The following is a 20,772-nucleotide window of genomic DNA, read 5'->3' on the forward strand; positions in this document are numbered from 1 at the left end:
TAAAACAGCTGGGAGCCTGAGGCTCAGGGCCTCTTAGTATCACCAGGGTGCTGAGTGCGGGGAGGACTGAGCTAGCTCAAAATAAATGCCCTTTTTGCTGCTTGCATTGGTCTTGGTCTCTGGAGGTCTTTCGGAGGATCCAAACTCAAGCATTTCACAGTGAGAGCCAGCTCCGCTCAGGAGAACATCCCACCACCCAGGCTTGGTCCTGAGCATGGCTCACAGGCTCAGGTAATCTCAGCCAGAGGTGCCCCGCCCTGCCCTCCAATGCTGCAGCTGCCAACTCCTGAACAACCGGAATTTCTATAATCAAACTGAAAGCGTTAAGCAGCTACTGGCAGCACAGAACAGACAGGAGAGTAAGCCGTCCCTGAGACAGATGAACAGCCCTATTACAGAGAAAACCCATTTCCTACCAGCAAATGGAGTTGAATTCCACAGCCAGCTCCGCCCAGGAGAAGGTCGCCCTGCTTAAGGGGGAGGAACCTCTCCCAGGGGCATGCAGCTTTCAGCCAGGTAAACAAGGCCCAAGGCACCCCGCCTTCCTGAGTCCGGAGCCTGTTCTGAGCCAGGCATTAAAGGAAGCGGCCCCACAGCAGACAAGAAGAGCCACCATTCCCGAGATTGTTTAGCATCCCCCAACTAGAGAGGGCATGCAAATTTTACCTACAAGCTGTGCAAAGAACAGAGCCCCAGCATTTAACTAATAGGGGAGGAGTGTCAGATCAGATCCATCCCCTCCAAGCTGAAAGCAAATCAAACCAGCCAGGCATCAGGAAAGCAGACTGTAGACCATGGAAAGGAAACCAGAGACTTGAAGAGCCCATCCAAACAAGGAAGACTCCATTTTTTAAACATTTTTTACTTTTTTAGTTTTTATTTTTCATTTTTGAGTTGTTGTTTGTTTTGTTTTTTCTTTTTTGTTTGTTTTGGGGGTTATATATATATTTTGTTTGGTGTGTTTGTTTTCGTGTATTTTTCTTTGTTTTTCATTTCACATTTTCCTTCTTTAAAATTACTTTCCCCTCGGGGCTGGGAATATGGCCTAGTGGCAAGAGTGCTTGCCTCCAACACATGAAGCTCTCGGTTCGAATCCCCAGCACCACATATATGGAAAACGGCCAGAAGTGGCACTGTGGCTTAGGTGGCAGAGTGCTAGCCTTGAGCAGGAAGAAGCCAGGGACAGTGCTCAGGCCCTGAGTCCAAGGCCCAGGACTGGCCAAAAAAAAAAAAAATTACTTTCCCTTGACTAATACCTTTATTCTTTTCAGTTGACTTTCCATTGTCTATCATTTTAACCTTGATCTTTCTACTGATTCTACCCTTCTCCACCCTTCCACTTCACTGAAACTAAACCAGAATCATCATCCCCCATTTATTTAACTCCATTCTCTTCACTAACCCTAACTTAGCCTCCTGAATTTGCTTCCAGGACCTCCAGACTCCATTGACCCCTGGTTAGCAGATAGAAGGTATCTCTGTTCAATTCAAGTTAGTCAAAGGGGTTCATAGAGTAATGCCACTAGTCCAAGAAGAACTAAGTGTAAGAACAAAATTTCCCATATGGTTATAACAGTAAATAACTAATTACTGAATACAGTGCTCAGGGTTGGTTGTTATATTTAAACTGTATTCTTTGGGGACACCAAATAAGCTTTTATGTACCAAAAAGAGAGAGGGAAGCTATCTGTATATAATTGTGAACTTCTAAGAGTTATACAACAGTGCTGAGTAAGGTCTGCTTTGGGTCTTAAACAGTGCTCACAGGTGCTTGTAGATTGGCATTTCCACTCCAAATGGGCAGAAGAAGCAAAATAAAGATGGAAAGCCAGGAAATCTCATCTCCTATTCAAAATAAGCAGGAAGCAGAGCAGTCAATCTAAGACCTAGAAGAGAACCCTCAAAATGCCCAACAAACTCTACTGATAAAAATGTTAAATGAAAAGTTTGAATCTCTTCAGACAACTATTCTAGAGCATAAGTAGGAAAGCCAAAGATTGATGCATCAATCCACCATAAAGTAATAGAGGATTTCATGGTCTCCACAAATAGAAAGATAAATAAACTCCAAGAGTCCAATGAAAAGATAGCTACTCAGCTAAAAGATTTGAGAGACAGTACTCAGAACCAAATTAATGAAGTAAAGAAGTCCATACAGGACCTAAGAGAAATTTATAGTAAAGACATGGAAGCAATCATGAAAGACCAGTCAGAACGAAGGGAGATTTGAAATCAAGTAGCTAGCCTACAGAGCAGACTAGATGAAGCAGACGACTGAATCTCAGGAACTGAGGATTCCCTAGAATCTATGGAGAAAGAACAGAAAACAATAAAAACCAATACATTCAGCAAAACAGATCACTTCAGGAGCCCTAAGATACAATCAGAAAGCCCAATTTAAGGTTAATAGGTATCAAGGAAAACCTAGAGAAGGAAGTTAATCGAATAGGAAACATGTTCAACAGAATAATAGCAGAGAACTTCCCAAATATCCAGAAGGATAGGCCTATCCAGATACAAGAAGCATTTGGAACACCAAACCAACAACATCAGAATAGGACATCCCAATGACACATTGTTATGAAAACAGAATCAATAGAGACCAAGGAAAGAATCCTTAAGGCTGCTGGGAAGAAGAAAATAATCACATATAAAGGAAAACCAATCAGAATTACCCTCAGATTTCTCAACAGAGAACATGAAAGCAAGGAGAACCTGGAATGAGTTATTCCACACCCTAAATAAATATAACTGTCAACCAAGAACACTGTACCCAGCTAAATTCTCATTCATAGTCGAAAGTCAAATAACAGTCTTCCACAGAATGGAAAAACAGAAACAATATATCTCCACCAAACCAGCTTTACAGAAAATCCTCAAGGATGTCCTACACATGGATAATAATCAAGATGACAATACAGACAGAGAACTGAACCCTAAATAGAAAACTGGAATATTAGATCAAGAATTGGGAAGACACAGCCTTTAACAAGATAGCTATAATGAAAGGAACAAATGATCATCTCTAAATCTTAACTCGCAACATTAGTGGACTTAATTATCCAATTGAATGACATAGGCTCATAAGCTGGATCAAAAATCAAGATCCATTTTTCTGCTGCCTCCAAGAGAAACATCTACCCAGCAAAAGCAAACATTTTCTAAAAGTGAAAGGCTGGAATAAAGTCTATCAAGCAAATGGGCCTCCTTAAGCAGCCTGGAGTTGCAATCCTAGTATCACATAATATTTACTTCAAATTAAAAACGGTAAGAAGAGACAAAGAAAGCTACTACATACTAATAAAGATATCTCTTCTACAGGAGGATATAACCATCCTAAATATCGACACCCCAAATACGGGAGCACCCAACTTCATCAAACAAACACTAATGACTCTAAAAACACTCATAGATCCAAACACATTGATAGATGGAGAATTTAACACTCCACTAGCACCTCTGGAGAGATCAATACACCAAAAAGTAGGCAAGGAAACCTCAGAAGTAAACAACTGCATAGACCAATTATACTTAACTGACATCTATACAATATTCCATCCATAAACACCAGAATATGCATTCTTTTCAGCAGCACATGGAACATTCGACAAAATAGGTAACATCTTAGTGCACAAAGAAAATCTGTTCAAATTCAGAAGTATCAAAATCATTCCCTGCATTCTCTCAGACAACAGTGGAATAAAATTAGAGCTCAACTCAAACAGCCACCACAGAAAGTCCTACAATTCATGAAGACTAAACAACACATTGCAGAACCACCAGTGGGTCATTGAAGAAATTAAAACAGAAATTCAAATGTTTATGGAATTAAACCAAGATGAGCACACAAAGTACCAGCTCCTTGTGACACAACAAAGGCAGTACTCAGAAAAAAACTTATATCTCTGAGTGCCTACAACTGGAGAAACATCAATTCAACATCTTAAGGAAGCACCTTAAGGTCCATGAAAGAGAACAACAAGCCAAACCCCAGGCCAATACACAGAAGCAAATAATTAAAATTAAATCAGAATTAAATGACTTGGGAAAAAAAAAAAAAAACTTTGAAAGAATCAACACAACGAAGAGTTGGTTCTTCAAAAAAATTAACAAGATAGACAGACCCCTACCAAATCTGACCAGAAAAACGAAGGCAGCACACCCAGATAAACAGGATCAGAGATGAAACAGGTAACATCACTACAGAAACCAAGATTCAGAACACAATAAGGGTCTATTTTGCAAACCTTTACACCAACAAATTTGAGAACCTGAAAGAAATGGACAAATTCCTAGCAAAAATTGATATGCCCAAACTTAACTATGAAGATTTAAACCTTCTGAACAGACCCATATCCAGCATTGAAATAAAAACTGCAATAAGAGATCTCCCATCCAAGAAAAGTGCAGGTCCAGATGGATTCACTGCAGTATTCTACAAGGCCTTCAAAACAGAACTCACACCAATATTTCTCAAACTCTTCAATGAAATTGAAAGATAAAGTTCACTACCAAACATATTCTATGATGCCAGTATAACACTCCTCAAGGAAAGAGAACTATAGACCGATTTCCCTGATGAACCATCAGTGCAAAAATTCTCACCAAAATTCTGGCCAATCAACTTCAATAGGTCATCAAAAAATCATACACTATTACCAAACTGGATTCATTCCTGGTATGCAGAGATGGTTCAATATACAAAAGTCAATCATCATAATCCACCACATCAACTGGAGCAAGGTCAAGAACCACAAGATTATTTTGCTAAACGCAGAAAAAGCATTTAATAAAATCCAGCACCCATTTATGATAAAAGCTTTGGAGAAACTAGGTTTCCAGGGAACATTCCTGAATATAATTAAGGCTGTGTATGACAAACCCACAGCGAACATTATTCTTAATCGGGAAAAGCTAAAGCCTCTAAAATCAGGAGCAAGACAATGTTGTCCGCTCTCCCGCCTCCTCTTGGAATTCCTAAAGAGCCTTTTGAAAAGATTAAAAAAAAATTGTTAGAATAGAATAGAATTGCATACTATAGAATAGCCATAGAATATTTCTGAATGATTCCTAGGTTAGGAATTCCAACATGTTCAATGACCTTGGGCATTAAATTGATGAGAACTGTCAGCCTTCCATTCATTCACTCTTTTGAAAATATCCTGAAAGTTCACAGGTTTTCTTTTTTATATTTCATTTTATTTTTATTGTCAAGGTTATGTACAGAAGGGTTACTGTTGCATATTTAAGGCAGGGAGTATATTTCTCGTCAAAATTGTTACTGCCTCCCTCATTTTTCACCTCCCCCCCACCTCTCCTTCCCAATCACCTTCCCCATGGCTGAGTTGTATGATTGTTTTACAGTAAAATGTTTTGTAAGTATTGCAGTTGCATTGATGTTCCTTTTATCCCTTTTCTCTCTATTTTGATGTTCCCCTTGCCTTCTCTAGTTCAGATAAACATATATACAATACTCAGGGTACCAAAGTCAAATAAAGTGACAACAGGGGAAAAATTATAGGAAAGAAATACAAAAGAAAAAGGCATAATTTCACATAGTATGTTGAAAATGGCAGAAACGTTGATCAACTACTTATTTCCATAATTTAGAGTTCGTTTTGCTTAGCGTTATCTTATATGATCATATGCACATAGTTATTGAGCTATTGTGGTCATCTGCAAGGACTATGCTAGACACATATGAATTATTCCCAATGAGGGAAACTATAGTGTCAAAGTTTCCTTGGGTCTGGATCACTTCATTTAGTATGATTTTTTCCAATTCTTTCCATTTTCTTACAAATGGTGCTGCACAGGTTTTTTGTCTTCTCTTGGATTTGGGGACTTTAACCAGAGTGTATTTGCTGATAGAGTTTTCAAGGAAATACTATTTTCCAGGTTGATTTTTCTCATTCTAAAACGAACATGTGCAGCATGTGTTCAGTAGAGTAAATCTCTCTTGTGGTTCTTATTTTACCCATGGTAATGATCCTCAGAACTATTTTTCTGCACATAGATCACTTTCAGACACCAGGAACTGAACAGTAAGAGAAGATGTTTGTATTCACTGGATTTCTTTTTTTTCAAGCTTAACTACCCACAAACATCAGCATTTAAGGCTGATGGTAACTTACAGTAGGATTGCACTGTTCACGAGAGATATCCTCCACAACATCCCTAATAGCTGCTTTGGGCAATGAGCTATAGAAAGGAATAGACAGTTATGTTTCTGTGTGTGTGTGTGTGTGTGTGTGTGTGTGTGTGTGTGTGTGTGTGTGTATTTTCTTCAGAGATAGATCTTAGGCCTCCTTGAGCCTATGTTCTTTAAAAAGGAACAACAAAAGAAATTCTGACCCCACTCTACTGATCAGAAACACAGTACAACATGAGGCACACATTACATTCCAGTGTTTGGTGTGTATATATTCAACATTCAGCTCTATCTCTGATTAGCTTGCTTCCTTAAACTAACTATTTAACTCTAAACAATGGCCTTCCCTGGTAGCCTTCACGTATTGTAACTACAAAAAAAAATGCTGGATAGTTTTTTAAAAACATTAGTATTTATTAAAAATTCTACATCAGTTTTCTTTAATACATATTCTTTTTTTAGGAAACTAAAGAATTTCCTTTTTTACTATAGGTATCCCATTTTTATATTTTTTAAATTAATTAATTTATTGTCAAAGTGATGTACAGAGGGGTTAGTTTCATATGTAAGGCCATGAGTACATCTCTTATAAAACTTGTTACATGCTCCCTCATTTTTCTCCCACATTCCCCCCTCCCCAGTTTCCTCCCATCCTGAGTTGTCCAATTCAAGCCAGGCTCTGGTGGCTCACACCTGTCATCCTAGCAGGAGGCAAGGATCTGAGCCAGCCCGGGAAAGTCTGTGAGATTCTTTTCTTTTCTTTTCTCATTTCTTTGTTGTCAAAGAGATGTATAGAGGGGTACAGTTTCATAAGTAAGGCAGTGAGCACATTTCTTATCCAACTGCTTCCTTCTCCCTCATTTCCCCTGCCTCCCCATTTCCCTCTCCCACCATGAGTTGTACAGTTGGTTCACATCATATCGTTTTGGAAGTATTGCCATTGCATTGGTTTTTCCTTTTATCCTTTTCCTTTCGATTTTGGTATTCTCTTCCCCTTCCCTTCCAATTCATGTATGTACAATATCCTAGGTACTAAATTCAGTTACAGTGATATGAGGGGTAAAACCATGGGAAAGAAATTCAAAAGTATAAGGCAATAATTTCATTTGGCATGTTGCAAATAACAACAACAATGATATACCACTTGTTTCCATGATTGGCATTCGTTTTGCTTAGCATCATCTTACATGTTCATATGTACATAACTATTGAGCTATGGGGATCTTCTGCTAGGACTATCCTAGACTCATACTATATATTTCCAGTGAGGGACATCATAAAGTCTATGTTTCTTTGGGTCTGGCTCATTTCACTTAGTATAATTTTTTCCAAGTCCCTCCATTTTCTTACGAATCTCCAATTAACCACCACTTGGTGCTGTGGCTCAAGTGGTATAGGTTTAGCATTTAGCTGAAGAGCTCAAGGACAGTGTCCAGGCCAAGACTTCAAGACCCACTACTGACAAAAAAGAGCAATTCAACCATCAACTTTTAGTATAGTCAGGAGGGAAAAAAAAGTTACATAAAATCTAAACTAATAGAAACCTGTGGTAATGGGTTAAAATAGGAAACTATAACATTAGTCCTGGATTTTTTTCATCTTATAAACTTAGATGCTGAATGTCAAATTTTTTGTGAAACTACTTAAAGATAATAAAAATGTAATTTAAAAAGTAGTAGATGAAAACTTGAAACAATAAAGGACATTTAAAAATTACATAAAAGTTAATCTAATAGAAGCCAGGAGTAATAGATTAAATAGAATGGGAAAAACTTCTCATTAATAGCACTTCAATATAGAGGGAGTGATATGAAAATGTTTCAGAGGAATACCATATTGAAATATTCAGAGACAACATTGAAAGAATAAGCCATTTCTATTTTGCTGCTCTGTATCTCAAAACAAAACTTCTTTTTTAGAACAAATATATTTTCTGTATACCATGAACAGAGAAAATGGCTTTGATAACATTTCGTATTGTATTCATATGAACTAAATTATTCCAGTGTCACTGTAAAAATCATAACCAAGGCACAGCAATTGTCCTAGGGCAGGCAGTGAAAACAGTGAATGGTAGAAAACATAGAGTCCCTGTTCTGAGAATTAGTGTGACTATGTAAACACAAGAAATTTAACGATGGTTATAGTGAAAACAAAACAAAAATCTTTCCACGCATACTTTATCATACAAGGCCATGTGATAAGTATCCTCAAAAATATTTCTCTGTATGTTGGCAGAAATAGGCAGAATGATCAAAGGAGTGACAATAATCAGATGTGCTATATATGTAAACTTAGATGTCAAAAGGCAACTTCTTTGTGTAACTACTTAATGATAAAAATATAATTTAAAAGTAGTAGATGAAAACTTTAAGCAATAAAGAACATGTAAAAATGTTTCAGAAAAAAAAGCAAATTGAAATACACAGAGATAATAGTGAGGATTCCATACCATCCAATCCCCCATATCTCACTGTGAGCATCTGAAATATGCTTGTACAATATTTGCTCAAATTCTTAAACAATTCAAAGGAAAGACCACTACTTCAAAGCAGATGCACAAGATGATATTTTTATCCTAAATTGCAAGCGCTAATGTGAATGATAAATGAGATCATCTGTATCTGGGTTTAAGATTATCTTGTTTTTTATTTGGCAAACTAGCTAAGGAAAAAAAATGTTAGAGGAAAATGGCTAGAGGAAATGTTTAAAGGAAAATTTGCATTTCCCTATGCCCTTGATGAGTGGATTCATCAACATATATCCTAATGAGACCATTAATAGATATTGTGAAAGGAGAATCCATTGATTAAAGTTTTAAAAAGTAAAGAGAAATTTATCGAGTGTATTACCGAATTCCAAAGCTTTAATGACTATGAGAACCATAGGGACATGAGAGGATCAAGTCAGGAAATTATGTAGGTAAGTATACATGTAGGTACGTACGTATGTACACAGATACATATTAATGTAAATGTGTATGCATTTTATAGCCATGAGAATCAGTATTGATTTGAACCATGCTTACATTGTTATAATAAAAAAAAAACCTAAGCGAAAAATAACTGACGCAGAATGCGAACTTTTAGATTAGCAAGTGTATAGAATGCAAACCTTTGATAGTTGTGAATCTGTAACTACATTACTTTCTGAGTTATCTAGTAAAAACAACAACAACAACAAAACTCAAAGCAACAAAAATGCAAACAGTTAGCTTTTCCTGACAGTATTGAATTGGGAAGTAAACTGATTTTATAAGTAATTTTGATAATAAGGAAATTTTATGTAAATTGAGATCACTTTCTGATAAAATCTACATTATTTTCTTGGAAAAATTAAGTATTTTCCTTTCATTTCAGAAACCTGAATTTGAACTCATTTTAGTTTGGGGGATATAAAAAGCAAGACATTCAATCTTACTGCATGAGTGCATGTAAGTATATTGGATTCAGTTAATTACTAAACTAAACCCTACCTGTTTTATAAAGTCCCTCTCTTTGTAACTATAAGTACTCTGTGGAATTTTATTAGAATTTGAGGACCACTTTTCTATCCTTTGAGTTAGGTAAGTGGCACAAAAATAATTTCTGCATTCCCTTCTGAATAGATGAACTTACTGATGCATTCCTTCCCCAACATATTTATAAAATAAATTCTTATCAACAAACATTTTCACTGGAATACACTTTGCTTGGTACTGTGTATTATACACCCATGAATCAGTGCTTTCTATTTAGTTTCTTTTAAGAATCTCTATATAGTACCTCAGGTCTAGTAATTGAAACACTATGGTTGTCTCTAATGATATGTCTTTCAACATATCTAACTCAAGGATTCCCATGTTTAAAAAAAAGAATATAGCCAATGCTAGCTGACTCAAGTAGAGAATACATTTATTAGAAGGAGAGGTAGAAGATGCTGTTATCCTGGGAAACCTACCAGCCAATATCAGATTGTGAGAAGGAATAAGACAGGTTATGTGGCCAGAGACATACCCAATACATCAAGATGTATAGTGAGCAGCGATCTTTTCATATTTTTATCTTGAGTCTTATATATTCTGTGTAAAATAAACAAGTGAAAAATAATAGCAATACTCGGGTTTTATAGATAGTTAGGTATATCTTCCTAGAGTATATCTTTTCTTGCCCCAGCAGATCGTCCATCATTCTGTTACTATTTCCTCAGAAGTTACCATTTACTGTTCAACTATCTGATGTTCCAGCACTCTACCATTAGGACTTCTCATACACTTAGTAGAAACAGAAAATAGTTAACTACTCAAAAAAAAAAAAAAACATATAGAGGTTTGTTTTACAGACCAAAATTAAAACGTCTTTCAGTTACATCTAATCTGAAACTATTTTTGTCTCTACTAAATTGCTCGGAAATGAGATATGCTTTGGAATATAATAACAAAATCACAATATTGTCTTCATGTTTAATATCGGGGTAGGGAGAACCTGGATAAAAATAGACTATACTGTAATGAAGTGAATGTTCACCTGAGGTTTTATGAATGTATTATAAAATTTCAGATGGGATAATAATTCTGCCTGAAAGCAGGCAAAAACAAGTTTTTGAAAAAAACACTCAACTTGCAAGGAGTTATTAAGATACCATTTATAGGCAAACATAATTTCTCTACTTTTTCAGGTATGGACATTTTACTCTATTTTCAGTTGAACAGGCACATTTAATTTCCTATTCTTCACACAGCAGTAGTAGCATACTATACCTCAATGATTTTGCTAGCTTCAACATAATAATTTTGCTAGCTTCAACATAATATCCCCAAATCCACAGTAACATAGAATTTTGATTCTATCCCCATAAGGCCTTGGGCCATGCAATAAATTTCCTTAATATTATAGTTGTTGGATGATAAAGGAAAATACCATGTAACTAGAAAATAGAATTTCAAAGATGTTTTTAATGTGCCAAGGAAATATATTTTGGAAATGAATTCTCTATGATTGAGATTTGATCTGCCTGGAGTACTCTTTTGGATAAGTGGAAGACAAAATGACAGAGATAGAAATATATAGCATAGAGATTTTTAATGTGTGACTCTCTCTCTCTCTCTCTCTCTCTCTCTCTCTCTCTCTCTCTCTCTCTCTGGAGAAAATAGTGTGGCAGCTGAACTTAGAAAGCATCACATACACACATATGTACATATATTATATATGTATATATATATATATATATATATGTATAAAATTTAGGGTTTGGTCCCATAGTTACAAAAGTCGTACTACAACTTTGAGGATATATGTAGTTGGGTATATATATATACATACATATACATATATATTATATGTACATGGTTATATATAAATGATTACATGTATGGTTATATATATGACTATATATTAATACACACAAATGTACACTAAAATATCTGAAACCATAGATTTATCATCATATACAGAGATTCTAAAAGAGATATCTGGGACACCTGCTATAAACTGTTTCATTTTCTAGTTTATCATTTTTCCCTGTGAGAGGATTGGTCAATTTTGTCTTCAGGTATAAAAGATAGTTGGCTATTGTGTAGTATTTCCTTATTATTTATCTTAAAGTGAAATTCACATTTTTTCCACTGAAAAATCATTATTTTCTATTATAGAAATAGCACTGGGAAAAGACCTGTTAAAAATGAAATAGGAATGAGGGAAGAGGTAAAAAACAGTACAATAAATGTACCCAAGTCCTAACGTATGAAACTGTAACCCCTCTATACATCAATTTGGCAATAAATAAGAAAAAAGAAAACAAAATAAAAAGTACAATATTCTAGGAGAAATACTTTATTCTGGAAACATTTTAATCACTAATAGATTTCAAGACATCTACCTATGAAGTATATCCAAGGACGCATAAGGAAAATATGGATAAATGATAGTAATTCTCAACAGTATTTAAACTGTTGGGGTAGAAATAGGCGAGTAGGAATCTCTGCAAACATAAAATTTCTGCATTGTGAAATGTACAGATATGTAAAATAATAATTCTCAAGAAATAGCATGATCTAATGCTGCATCAAATTTGAAAGCAAATATATGCGTGTGTATAATATATGTGTCTGTATATATATTTGTATACAAAACTTGCAAAAATGACTTAAGTAAAAAATTATTTCTTTGATTTTACAGTGATATATTGAAAGGTTTTTAGTACAGTGTATTTTGTATGTGTGTGTGTGTATATATGTTGACTGGTTTTACATATATATGTGCATATTTTGAGCAATACACCATATTGCTTTGCAAAGAAGTTTTAGTCAAAAAAGCTTGTAACCAGCTAGAAATTTTCATATGCTACTTTTTTTTTATTAATTGAACATAAATTCTTTTACAAGATGTTGTGCAAAGAGGGTACAGTTACATAGTAGGACAGTGTGTACATTTCTTGTGATATCTTACAACCTGTTTTTCCATCCCTTGTCTAGGTCAGGTAGACACATATGCAATATACAATGTATCAAGAACATATACAGTGTTCACAGACTTGGTCTCTACTGTCTCTCCGTCTCCCTTTGTTAACAGTCATATATCAGGGAGATCATGCCCCTTTGTTTTCTGTGTTCTAGGCTTGTCTCACTCAACATTATTTGTTCGAGTTCTGACCATTTGCCTGTGAATAACAATATTTCACCATTCCTAATCGCTATGTAGTATTCCATTGTGTATAAGTACCATATTTTTTGGATCCATTCGTCTGTGGAGGGGCATCTGGGTTGTTTCCATATTTTGGCTATTGTGAATTGTGCCGCGATAAACATGGAAGTACAAATGTCTTTTTGATATCTTAGGTTTTGCTGTTTAGGATAGATGCCTAGGAGTGGTATGGCTGGGTCATAGGGTAGGTCTATATTGAGCTTTTTGAGAAACCTCCATACTGTTCTCCAAAGTGGTTGTACTAATTTGCACTCCCACCAACAATGGAGAAGGGTTCCTCTTTCCCCGCACCCCCTCCAGCATTTGTTGTTGCCTGAGTTCAGAGTATAGGCCATTCTAACTGGGGTGAGGTGGTATCTCAGGGTTGTTTTTATTTGCATTGCCTTTACTAGCAGGGATGTTGAGCATTTCCTCATGTGTTTCTTTGCCATTTTTATATCTTCTCTTGTGAAGTCTCTCTTTAGTTCTTTTGCCCATTTCCTAATAGGTTTATTGGGCTTGGAGGGGCTTAGTTTTTTGAGTTCTCTGTAGATGACAGATATCAGGCCTTTGTCTGTTGCTGTGCTGGTAAATATCCTTTCCCATATCGTTGGCTGTCTTTCTATTTTGGTGGCTATGACCTTAGCTGTGCAGAAACTTTTTAATTTGTAGTAGTCCCATTTGTTGAGTCTTTCCCCTATTTGTTGTGCCCCTGGGACTCTATTCAGGAAGTTCCTTCCTGTGCCTATAAGTTCTAGTGTCTTTCCTACTCTGTCCTAAAGTAGTTTCAAGGATTCAGGTCTGATGTTGAGGTCCTTGATCCATTTTGAGTTGATCTTGGTGCATGGTGATAGGCTTGGGTCTACTTTGAGTTTTCTGCATATGGCTGTCCAGTTCTCCTAGCACCAGTAGTTGAAGAGGCTCTGTTTATTTCATTGTATGTCTTTAGCTCCTTTGTCGAATATCAGTTGGCTGTAAGAGTGCGGTTTTATTTCTGGGTCTTCAATTCTAATCCACTGGTCTTCCGATCTGTTTTTATACCAATACCATGCTGTTTTTGTTATGATGGCCTTGTAGTAGAGCTTGAAATCTGGTATTGTGATACCTCCTGCACTATTTTTTTTGCCTAGAATTGCTTTGGCTATTCTAGGTTTTTTGCTGTTCCATATGAATTTATGGATTGGTTTCTCTATTTCAGTGAAAAATGTGGCTAGGATTTTGCTAGGTATTGCATTGAATTTGTATAACAATTTGGGCAATGTGGCCATTTTCACTATATTGATTCTGCCTACCCATGAGCATGGGAGGTCTTTCCATTTCCTTGTGTCTTCTTTGATTTCTCTTATTAGATTTTTGTAGTTTTCATTGAATAGGTCCGTCACGTCCTTGGTTAAGTTGATCCCTAGGTACTTTATTCTTTTTTTGGCTACTGTAAATGGAATTGTTTCCATAATTTCCTTTTCTATTTGTCTGTTGCTGGTGTACAGAAAAGCTGCTGACTTTTGTGGATTGATTTTGTATCCTGCTACTTTGCCAAATTGGTTTATTAGGTGGAGGAGTTTGGGTACTGAGTTTTTTGGGTCCTTCAGATATAAGATCATGTCATCTGCGAATAGGGATAACTTGATTTGTTCCTTGCCGATGTGGATCCCTTTGATGTCCTCCTCTTGCCTTATTGCTATGGCTAGGGATTCCAGCACTATGTTGAACAGAAGTGGGGAGCGTGGGCATCCTTGTCTTGTTCCTGAGTTTAGCGGGAATGATTTAAGTTTCTCTCCATTTAATATGATATTAGCAGTTGGTCTGTTGTATATGGCTTTTATTGTTTTGAGGAATGTTCCATCTATTCCTGTTCTCTCCAAAGCTGTTAATAGGTATGGATGTTGTATTTTGTCAAAGGCTTTTTGGGCATCGACTGAGATAACATGTAATTCTTAATTTTAGATCTGTTTATGTGGTGAATTACGTTGATTGATTTACGGATGTTGAACCATCCTTGTGACTGAGGGATTAAGCCTACTTGGTCATGATGTATGATTTTCTTGATCACTTTCTGGATCCTGTTAGCTAATATTTTATTGAGGAGCTTTGCGTCTGTGTTCATTAGTGATATTGGTCTGTAGTTCTCTTTTTTTGTTGGGTCTTTGCCTGGTTTGGGAATGAGTATGATATTAGCTTCGTAGAATGAGTTTGGGATTTCTCCCTCTGTTTCTATTTCGAGGAAGAGTTTGAAGAGTATTGGTATTAGCTCCTCACTAAAGGTTTTGTAGAATTCGTTGGTGAATCCATCTGGGCCTGGGCTTTTCTTAGTAGGGAGGTTCTTGATTACCTCCTGTATCTCACCGTAAGTTATTGGTTTATTTAGTTGATTTATTTCTTCTTGGTTCAGTTTGGGCAGTTTGTACTTCTCTAAGAATTGATCCATTTCTGTAAAATTATTGTTTTTTTGCTGAGTAGAGGTTTTGGAAATAGCTCCTTATGATTGTTTGAATATCGTGTGTACTTTTGTAATTTTTCCGGTGGAGTCCCTGATTTTATGTATATGAGTCTCTTCTCTTCTTTTTTTTGTAAGTCTTGCAAGGGGTCTGTCAATTTTGTTTATTTTCCCAAAGAACCAGCTTTTAGTCTTATTTATTTGTTGAATGGTCTTTCTATTTTCAATCAGATTTATCTCTTCTTTAATCTTTGTGATCTCTCCCCTCCTAGTCGTTTTAGATTCTGTCATTTCTTGTTTCTCCAGTTGTTTTAGTTTCATCGTGAGTGTATTCACCTGCTCTGCTTCCATTCTTTTAATGTGGGTGCTGAGTGCAATGATCTTGCCCCTCAGTACTGCCTTAGCTGTGTCCCATAGGTTTCTTTGTGATGTGTTTTCTTTGTCATTGTGGCTTATGAATTCGTTGATTTCATCTTTAATTTGGTCTGTGGCCCAAGTGTTGGATAGCAGCGTGGGGTTTAGCCTCCAAGAGTGTGTATAGTGTCTGTGGTTTCCTTTGTTGTTGAGGGTTACCTTTAATCCACTGTGATCAGATATAATACATGGGATGACATCAATACTTTTGTATTTGCTGAGGTTCTTTGTGTGGGCTACGACGTGGTCTATTTTGGAATATGACCCATGGGCTGCTGAAAAGAAGGTGTATTGGGTCTTTGTAGGGTGAAAGGTTCTATATAGGTCTGTTAGATCCATTTGGGAAAGGTGTTATTTAGGTCCTCAGCTCCCTTACTAATCCTCTGGGTGTTGGATCTGTCTCTTGGAGAGAGAGGAGTATTAAAGTCACCCACTATGATTGTGTTTGCGTCTATCTTGCTCTGTAATTCTGTGAGAATTTGCTTGACATATGTCGGGCCTCTTTTGTTCGGTGAGTATACATTTATCACCGTGATTTCTTGATTCTGGCTTTTTCCTTGTATTAATATGTAGTGTCCTTCTTTGTCTTTTTGAGTGGACTTTAAAGAGAAGTCCAGCTTGTCTGAGATTAGAATGGCTACACCTGCCATTTTGGTGGGTGCATTTGCTTGGTAGATCTTGCTCCATCCTTTCATTCGAAGACTGTTTTTGTCCCTTGCTGTAAGGTGGGTCTCTTGTAGACAGCAGGTGTCAACTTTTTGTTTGCGAATCCATTCTGCCAGTCTGCTCCTCTTAATCGGGGAGTTTAAGCCATTTATATTTAAAGAGATCAAGGATAAGGGTGTTTTTTCTCCTTCCATTTTCTTGTTGGGCTGTTTTTTCCTCTTTTTTTTTCTTCTTGTCTTTAGTGAGCTGGTCTTTCTGCTGGACTTTGGCTATTGAAGTTTCTTTCTGATTCTGTCTGTGTGTCTTTTACGATCTCTGTTGGGTGGGGTTCCCCTCTTAATATTCGCTGTAGCGCTGGTTTTTTATTCACATACTCCTTTAGCTCCTCTTTGATGTGGAAAGATCTGGTTCTCCCTTCGAATGTGAACTCCAATTTCGCTGGATATTTGATCCGAGGTTGTAAATTGTTATTATGAAATACTTGGATGGTGTTCTTCCACTCAATTTGAGCTTGGTAAGTTTGTGTGGATAAGTCGGATGTTATTCAAATCCTCTTCCCATTGAAAAAAGTTTCCTTCTTCGCTTTGGCTGAATTCAGAATTTGTTCTTTAATCTTGAGGTCTGTAGTCTTGAATATTATGTGCCTTGGGGTGGTTTTCCTGGGGTCTGGCCTGCCAGGTGTCCTATAGGCTTTGGTTACCTGGATGGGGTCCCCTGTGAGATTGGGGAAGTTTTCTGCAATAACTTTATTGAGAATATGATTAAGCCCTCTATTCTGGTATTCGGCTCCTTCTTCTATTCCAATTATGCGCAGATTATATCTCTTGTCTTTGTCCATTAGTTCCTGGATTAGTCTTCCCTGAAGCTTCACCTTTTCTTGGAGTGTGGTCATTTCCTGGTTGTTGTCAGCTGCTTCATTATCCAGGCGAGAGATTCTGGATTCTATATGGTCCACTCTTTGTGTTATGGTTTCAATTGCGGAGTTTATGGATGTCAGAGAGCTATTTATGGTTGTCATATCAGCTCTGATCGTGGAAATTTCTTCTTTTAAAGAGTTGTATTTTAAATCTATTTTTTCATGCATTTCAATTCTCAGGATGTGGAGATTTTCTTTAAAGGCAGCTTGCATTGTATCCATTTTTGCTTCCATTCTTTAAACGAGGCTTGCATTGTATCCATTTTTGCTTCCATTTCTTTCTTGGCTTCCTGGGTGTCCTTCCAGATTTCCGCTCTAAACTCCTGGAATTGTTTTCTGATTTCATTTCTGACGCTTTCAATCATTCCTGTTAACATGGCCTCATTTGCTTTTTTAGTTTCCATCTCCTCTTCAGTCGTGCTGCTTTTTGGAGCTGGAGGGTTGGCTTGCCCTTTGATGAACTGAGTTATGTTTCTTTGTGATTTGCGCATCTGGAAATCTGTGGATGGCTCCTCAGGTTTGGTTTGTAGCTCTTTCCTCCCTTCTGTGTAGGTGTGTCTACGGCAGCAGGTGCAGCCGCTGTGGCCCCACCCACCAGTGCAGGGTACGCCTACCAGAGCAGGCGCTGTCGCCGGGGTCCCCGCCCTCCTGTGTGCTGTGCGTCCACTTCAACAGGCACTTTAGCAGGATCTGCCTCCCAGAGCGAGCCCCGGGTTGTTGAGGTGTGCTTGCACCCTCCTGCGAGTCCGTTGGGGGGGCTGGTATGTGTGGGGCCCAGTGGGATCGACCGTCCGGGTGTGGCTTGACACCCTCAGACCTCGCCTCCGCTGCGAGGGGGAGGGAACGTGATCAGGCTCAGGTGACCCTACTGGGCTGGTATTGCCCTCCAGTGCCTGTGATTTTAGTTGTAAGAGTCTTCGAGGTCCAGGCGCCTCGGGTTGGGCTTGCACTGCCAGCCATCCCCTGGCCCCTGTTGGGAAGGGGACGGAGCCAGTTCTGCCAGTTCAGGAACCTGTGGGGCCTTGGGGCTGTTCCGCCCTTCCCCTGCTAAACTGACTTCCCAGCGCCTGATGGGAGCTTCCCGCCTGATATGGGGGTTCTTTGTTCCCTCGGGGGTGGGGAGGGGGAGGGAGGGAGATCTAGCTTCTTTGTCGGGCTTGGGTCTCTGATAGCTGGTCTCCCGTTGGGGGAAGGGATAATGGGGGACTCACTTTTGCTGCTTGTGTGTGTGTCCCGCGCAGCCATTCGCCCTTCAGGGGTTGGCAAAGTGTCGTGGTGTCTTCCCTGGTTCCCTCTTTCTGCCGCGCTGGGTTCCCTTGTCCGAACCCGGTGTGGACTCAAACTTCTCCTTGCTGCCGGTGTGTGTCTTGGTCCGCACCCTGCCTTGTGTCTGTGGGGTCTCCCGCTATCTGAGTTCTGCGCTCCTGGCAGCCTGTCTGCCAATCGCCGGGTTCCCCTTTCCCAGCCTGGCCCTGTTTGGGCCAGGGTGGGCTGGTGGGGGGAGGGTGCCCCGGTGAATCTCCGGCTCTGTGTAGGTTTTCAGTTCTTCTTTTTTGCTCCTTTTTGTTTTCCTGCGTTTCTCCACTGCTTCTGGATGCTGGTTTTGCTGGGTTCTTGATGGGGTGTTGGGTGTTGGAGTTCCCAGCTCGCTATTCAGTTGGTGCGAGTCGGGGTGCCTCCCTATTCTTTTGGTGCCATCTTTCTCCCTTCATATGCTACTATTTTTAACAAGTGCTTTGTTCTGTTGGTTTTCCTAAACTTAATTTTACAAAAACACAACATTGATGTTAAGAGTTACCTTCAATTCTTATAAGTGTGTGCATTGATGATTGATTATTTAATTAGATATTGGAACTTTTCTTTCTAAACCAAACCTAGGGCTAATATTATTTGAATAAACTAAGATGGAAAGGAAATGACAGTTAAGCAATTATTTATACGTTATTCCTGCTTATGTCGAGCTTGGACATTTTGTTACTAATTATTAGCGATGTCTAGATTATTTAATCCTTAAAATTTAGAAGCTCAAATGGCAAATGATTATAGTCTCTCAGCTTTTGTTGATAAAAGACTGAGGAAATGTTTATTTGAGGTCATGGGTCATGTATACCATGGACTCACAATTGAGTTAAGTGTTACCAGGGTGTGAATCTTATAAAGAATCCATGTCCAGATTCATTTAGCCCAGTAGTGGCAGCTCCTAATTTCTCATCAACTATTGGAAGGACAGCTTAACTCACCAACACCTTACTCTCAGTTATCTGCTTTGTGTGCTCATAATGCAGTAGGTAGCCATCTTCCACTAGATTGATGATGATTGATGGTATATTTTATACTGACAGATACAGCAAAATGAATTAGCTCAATACACATCTTCTTTTGTAATCAAAACACAAATTATTATGCTCTTGCAATATTTAATTTGTCATGCAGCTTAACTAAATATAATGTGGTAGAAAGTCAGAAATGGTAGTGTTCATCATGACAGGTATAATTCTAATCAATCAGTACTGGAAAGCAGAAGAAAAGACATAGAAAACACATAAGTTTGACTTGCCTTTTAAAGCCTTCATTTTTAGAAGAATATGATCAATTTAAATAGATTAAACAGCCATAGTAGTAAACAGTATGAACTCATTAAAGCAGAATGTCCTTATTTCCCATATGAGCTGTATGAGACATGGATTTCATATTTTCTGTTTAGACTTGGAAGTGCTCATTTCTTTGTGTTGGGGCATATGTATTTGTTTATGTATGTGTATATCAATCAACCTTGCTGTGATTGGCTCTGATGACATGGTGGCTCATCCAGGTGGAGACAGGATAGAATAGGTGGATCCATATGTTTGGTGGTGGGTGGTTTCCTGGGATGCCAAAGGTGACATGGCTAGATGTTTCTTATCATCCAAATAGCTAACCTTATCCTCTATATGAAACTAGATCAAGGATGGTCAGCAGTGGCAGCAGCAGCAGCAGCAGCAGCAACAGTAAAACAAAGGAATCAAAATACCTAGAGAAACTAAGGAATCCAGAATTATGAAAGACACAAACTTTTCTGAATTTAAATATTCAAGAAATGTATCCCAGAGTACAAAGGGAAGCTATGCATACTCTGTTGTGTGTGTTATCATATCTTCCCATCAATAGAGACTTCTGGTATTAGAAGAAATTTGGGAATAGTTATTCAAAATCACAAAATTGGTTGGTGGAAAAGCCAAAATGGGTACAATTACATATTTTGTTAAATGAGTGCATATTATTTCCCAGACAACTTAAAAAAATTAAAGATGTTGTTTTGTCTTGTTTTGTTACCTGTACTGTGATTTGAACTCAAGGCCCAATGATCCGTTGTTTATTTGTCTGGCTCTCTACAACTTGAGATATGCTTCAAACCCAACTTTTCCTGCTTATTTTGGAGATACAGTTTGGAATATTTCTTCACCTGGGTTGGCTTTAAAGAACCAGTCTCTGACCCTCAGCCTCTTGGAGGTCACTGTATCAACTTCCTAGACTTCTTTTCTCCATATGTGTG

The sequence above is a fragment of the Perognathus longimembris genome, chromosome 16, assembly GCF_023159225.1.
Source record: "Perognathus longimembris pacificus isolate PPM17 chromosome 16, ASM2315922v1, whole genome shotgun sequence".
NCBI lineage: Eukaryota > Metazoa > Chordata > Mammalia > Rodentia > Heteromyidae > Perognathus > Perognathus longimembris.